General features: G+C 43.9%; 1 pseudogene; it reads right to left on the bottom strand.

Annotated features, from left to right (window-relative positions):
- Positions 1-346: 346 nt before the first annotated feature.
- Positions 347-4,512, bottom strand: LOC140595070 (alpha- and gamma-adaptin-binding protein p34 pseudogene; annotated as a pseudogene).
- Positions 4,513-6,166: the final 1,654 nt, after the last annotated feature.

The following is a 6,166-nucleotide window of genomic DNA, read 5'->3' as shown; positions in this document are numbered from 1 at the left end:
AGAGGGGAAAAAAGAAAAGGAAGAGGGAAAAAAAGAGTCACCAAGCAAGGTAACTGCTAAAGTTGCCTGTGATGATGGCTCTTCCTGAGGGCTCCAATCACTGAAACCTTCCCTCCTGGTGGCTGCCCTGGTCCAGAACCTGAGACATTCCAGTCTTCCCGCCATTCTTTCTGAAGTGCTTAGAAGGCGGTGCACAGAGCAGCATCTGAAACTTGTTTCTGCTGGTAACCGAAGGAGTTCACAGTCCATGGTAGGCCAGGATTAGTTCGTAGCCAGCACCATCCAGTCAGTCTAGAGCCATGGGGCACCAGTCTAGAACCGGGGCAGTGACCACCATGGTGAAGGTTAATGGCATGCATTACCAAGTATCTACAAACACAGAAATAGGGATTTTTATTTGCTCTCTTTCCTCCCTTCCTTTGGAAACGTTCCCTCTGGCAATCAGTTCCCCTCAGGCTGCCCCTGCCTCATCCCGCCAGCCCTGGAAGTAGCATAGGTCCTCAGAGCTTCACTGCCTAACCATTCACATCCTTTCCTGGCTCACCCACACTGCAGTATGACAGTTTTGGCAGTGATCTGTTTGGCTCTCAGAGACAAAGAGGGGGAAAACTGCCCTGTTTTGAGGCTATAAAGTGTGATGGCAAAGCTCTGACATCTCAAGAGTTCTAAGGAAGAACAGTTTCTTCTTGGTGCGACTAATGCAAAAGCCTCCGGTTACGATCACATACTGCTTCAATGGCCCAGAACAGGGAATTCCTGAAGTTCCCTTCTCTCTCTTAAACAAAAATCCCTACCTGTGCCCCCACAACAGCAATCCAGCAAGGTAGATGGGTTTGTTTTATCTCTATAGCAGAGGAGGACACCTTTGCCTCCTCTATCATCGTCAAAAAATTCATACTTGTTTCTCAACAGCTTCTAGTGTGAGCTGAGACCCTCTATTTCAGATGAAATGTCCAGAGGCATTTTTCAGCTAGAGACTAACCTGAGGTCCACTGACTCTGGCCCCACCTCGACTACAGCACAAATCATATCAGCAGCTGCTCCCTTTCCTGCCATTGAAAGCACCGAAGCTCAGAGCAGCAAGCTCCCTGAAAGCAGAAAATCCAGAAGCCCGAGGAAAGGTAGCACGAGCTCCTGATCTGCAGTAATCGAGTGTAACTGCAGAGGACATTACATAAAAGGCGGACCCGGAATGGTGTGGTGGCCTTCTCTTTCAACTTGGGCAAATCGCACAGGCCGCTGAGCCTCATTTCACTCCTGTTCCTGGAAAAGATGTATTTGAAAAACTCTCACTCCTTGTTGTCGTTGTACTCCTCACTCTCTTAAAATATACCAAGGGAGAAAAGCCCTACTATCCCCTACTAAAAACTAAAAGTAAGGGGGCCCCAGAACTAAGTCAGGTGGCCGACATGATGATGGGAAGTTCAGCAAAATAGAACTGGGTGGAGCAGGGAAGTATCTCAGGCAGTCAGACCCTAGCATGAATCACTTAGTGTTCATCAGATGAAAGACCTTCAATTTCATCTCTGTCTCCCCCAACTGCCACCCAGAAGGCTTCGGCCACCTTGCCTGCATGCAACTTTCTTTGCTCATGAGGGAGCATCGCACCCTTGTCTTTCATTTCTCTTAACTTTGTGAAGAGTCTTTCAAAATTCTCCAAATCTCCTCCACCAGTAGTAAGACTGGCTAATTCTTGAATATCCATATCTAACATGGGATCCACGAAGCTATCAGCCTGAGCGTCTGTTGTGTTAGATGCACCACCCCGATGCTCCAAGAGGGGTTCAGTCCTAGCAGGTGCTGGCAAATGGGGCTGCTCTGAATGACACGTCTCTGCTGACCCAATGCTATGGTTTGCTCCAGCCAATGAGCTAAGAGGGCTAAAGCCTTGGTTCCTGTCATTCTTCATCGCTACGCTGGACCACACGTATGCATTCAAGGCTTGAACGATTCGCTTTATGCCTGTAGATTCTGGGAGGTCATCCTCCTCCTCAGGCAACTCGTCTGGACTGAGTGCTACCAATTCAAAGCCATGTTTGATACACCATTCTTGAGCTTTTTGCCGGTTTACACCATTTCCGCGCACTCTGTCACAGACCAAGATCATGACTACAGGTAACCATGCTTCTGCCAGCAGAAGCCATGAAGAAACACTATCAAGACCAGATTTTTGAGTGCTGTCAAAGTAAACCACAAATGCTTGGACAGACTCCATGATTTCTGCGGTGATTAGAAATTTGTTTGGCACCACACATGGATTGGTACCTGCTGAATAGTATTTACTATCAATGGTCCAGGGATAAAACCTCATGGCATCATCGGCAGTCACTTCCACAACAAGATCCTCTGCTCTGAGGTTATGCTGGACCAGCTGGTGTCCAGAGAAGGTGGAGGAGCAGCTGGTGACAAGCACACAGGGGGCAGCCATCGCTCTAGAAGTCAGTTTAGAGATAATGGGGAGGGGTCTGGGGGGGCGGGGATGAGTGGATAAAATTAAAAGGATTTGAGCAGGGCTTCTGGGTGTGGAAAACATTCCATTTCTTAACCTAAGTGAAGGTTGCAGATGTGTGAACTCCCTAATAATTTTTCATGCTTTATGTTACGATTTGGGTATTTTTTTTTCTGTTTGGATGTTTTATAAAGAAAATGTATCCTTAACTCAATTTGATTATTTAGTAACTATTTTGTCTTTTCAACCTGTTCTTCCATGAGCAAGGTAAACTTTTCTTTTCTCCATGCTAATTAAAGAAACCATCACACCTCCTTGTTTTTATTCCTCCATCTGTTCTCTTTTACCTCTCATTTCTTCCCTTCCCTGCTGTCTTTAGCCCTGTGTCCCTCAGCTGCCCTGTTGGATGCTCAGCCTCTCCCTGCACCTGCTTGCCCCTTGGGCGTTAAGCGTGGGTCAAAGTCCCCAGGCCTGGGCCTGGAGAGAACAGGGCATCTTACACTCCTCGTGGGATCCCTTCATGTTTGCTGGACTCGCACACACACCCCCCTCGGGGCGTGGGGGTGTCAGCAGGGCTCCAGCTTAGATCCTGCTCTGCAGCTCCATGTCTGTGGATCTTGAGCAATTGCGTCACCTCTTTCTATTTGGTTCCCAAGTTTGTGAAAAGGCAAACTTTTTTATAAGATAGAAGTGCCTTTTCCATGGATCACTGTGAGGCCTGGATGGGTGAGTACCTGTGAGGTGCTGAGAGCGGCTGCCACATGGTGAGAACTCAGTAAGTAAACTCAACAGAGAGTCTATTAAATAGCCACCCATTATGAGCATCTGAAATTACTGAGGTAAGGAGTAACGTTAGTAGATCTAGCTGAGTTCCAATAAACTTTGCCTCTGATTGCTTTCTTTTTTAACTATCATTGCTCTTCAGAAAATGGAAATGACAGCCCCCCAAATTTAATGGCACTCAGGCCTGGGATCCCCATGCTCACAGAGCTCTCATTTCTATCTTTCAGCTGTTTTAGAGATAAATAATGCATAACTCAGGGATGCAATGGCATTCGACTACAGCGTTGGGGCTCAGCCCAACTCTGCTATTTAACTTCGACTTTGCTTTCAGCCTCTGGAAGGCTAAACGGCCCAGTGCTTCCGGAGCAACTTTTCGAGAATCCCTGAGATACTGCTTCTCAGTGATCAAGTATATGCACAGGTTCCCAAGCATCTGATCAGTGTGACAGTGATACTAATGGCAATAACCGTGGCCTGGACTTGTTATTATCTGAAGATACCCTCTCAAATATAATTAAGCATTCTAAATATAACTTGGAGGAAAATCTCCTTACGTACTTCCTGTGTTGAAATTCCGCCAATGAAAAGTGCTCCATAAATTTATAATTGCCAGAGTAAATGCTGCAATATTCATGAATATTGTGAAATCTTTAAATGAGAGTGTTTTCGATAGTTAATTTTAGAAAGAACATTATATATTTTTGGAGCCAAGAAATCTCATAAAAATTTAATTACTGAGGCGCCTGGAGGCTCAGTCGGTTAAGTGTCTGCCTTAGGCTCAGGTCATGATACATGATTGAACCCCACATCAGGCTCTCTGCTCAGCGGGAAGCCTGCTTCTCTCACTCTGCCTGCTGCTCCCCCTGTTTGTGCTCTCTCTCTATCAAATAAATAAGCCAAATCTTTAAAAAAAAAGTTTAATTACTAACATAAGGTAATAGGATAGATAGTGATTACATCATGATTCCAATCTTTTCAGAATTGTTTGTTGTCCTTGCAATTCTATCACTAATCAAAATAATCTGTAACAACTGCATTTGATTTAGGTTACAAATATTCTCTTTAGGCCAAGAGGCTTGTTTAAAAAAGTTCTATTTGAGGGATCCCTGGGTGGCGCAGCGGTTTGGCGCCTGCCTTTGGCCCAGGGCGTGATCCTGGAGACCCGGGATCGAAACCCACGTCGGGCTCCCGGTGCATGGAGCCTGCTTCTCCCTCTGCCTGTGTCTCTGCCTCTCTCTCTCTCTGTGACTATCATGAATAAAAAAAAAAAAAAAAAAAAAATAATTAAAAAAAAAGTTCTATTTGAAAACTCTTTATATCTCATGAGAGTGGTATTAAAATCATAATGTCAACTTGGCCATCTTGAATTCCACAAAGAAAAATAATTCCAAAACAGCATACAATAAATCCACGACAAGCTATCTTTAATCCAAATAGGTACAGTGAAGTGTGTCAATAGTAGGAAGAAAAGAAATATTAGAGGGGCACCTGGGTGGCTCAGTCATTTTGAGTGACTGACTTGGTTTCAGCTCATGTCATGATTTCAGGGTCCTGAGATTGAGCCCTGTAATGGGCTCCAAGGTCATCCAGGAGTCTGCTTGACACATTCTCTCTCCCTTTCTGCCTGTCCCCCAGCTCACACATGTGTGTGTCTTTCTCTCTCTAAAATAAATAAAATCTTAAAAAAAAAAAAGAAAATTAGAGAAAAGCTAGGTATCTCAAATACATTTTGTTCCTTCGAATAAACTTAAAAATAGATGCTGTAAGACCACTTAGAAGAAAACCATTCTTTATAGATTTGAGCCAATAGAAACTAAACATTAAAATATAAAGCTTGCTGGGGCATCTGGGGGGCACAGTTGGTTAAGCACCCGACTCTTGGATTTGGCTCAGGTCCTGATCCCAGTGTTGTGAGATCGAGCCTCCCCCGGGGCTCTGCGCACTCAGTGGGGGTGGAGTCTGCTTATACTTCTCTCTCCCTCTGCCCCTCCCACATGTGCTTTCTCTCTCTCTCTCTCAGATAAATAAATAAATCTTAAAAAAAATATGAAGCTTGCCAGATGTTTACTGTGGTCTGTCAACTATTTTTTGGTAGCTGAAGATAAAGGATATTTTTGAGATTTTCCTAGGTGCACAGTTCCTTTGATAAAAGTCAGTCCTGAAAACCCAATTATATTCTGTCGTTCATAAAAGATGAATGCCATTTGTTCAATGTGCTGGTGACAGTTTAGTCACGTGAATGTGTGGCAAAGCACCTGCAAATGTGATCTCACAGATGACAGCATTGATAAATTTTGTTCCTTCACCGTAACGTCAAACTTTAAAATATTGGTTACTAAAATATTTAAGGGTCAAATTATAATCCTAATTAAATTTTTGATAACATATCACTTATTTTAATACTTCAGAGGTTTATTTTTTTTTTTAATTTTTTTTATTTATTTATGATAGTCACAGAGAGAGAGAGAGAGGCAGAGACACAGGCGGAGGGAGAAGCAGGCTCCATGCACCGGGAGCCTGATGTGGGATTCGATCCCGGGTCTCCAGGATCGCGCCCTGGGCCAAAGGCAGGCGCCAAACCGCTGCGCCACCCAGGGATCCCTACTTCAGAGGTTTAATCTGTGATGATGACATTTAGCTTCTGCTTCAGCTTAGAGTGAATTTGGAGCTCTCCCAGCTTTGGCCGGATATGGTTTTTAAGATTTGGTTGTTTGGTGTTTTGCCATGAAAACTATTCAGTGCACTGCTCAAATGTAGGTAATGAATAAGTTTGACTTGCCTATGGTTTCTTTATATTTTTTATATTTTTCCTCAATATGTCCCAAATCGATATGGGTTGACAAGGGACACTGGCCTGTAATAAGATGAAAGTATTTTTATATAAAAGAATTATAAGAAATGAGTTCCCCTGAATTCCAGTAAAAATTATTTATA

Source organism: Vulpes vulpes, chromosome 13 (genome assembly GCF_048418805.1).
Source record: "Vulpes vulpes isolate BD-2025 chromosome 13, VulVul3, whole genome shotgun sequence".
NCBI classification, from domain to species: domain Eukaryota; kingdom Metazoa; phylum Chordata; class Mammalia; order Carnivora; family Canidae; genus Vulpes; species Vulpes vulpes.
This window is presented reverse-complemented; position numbering and strand designations above follow the sequence as displayed.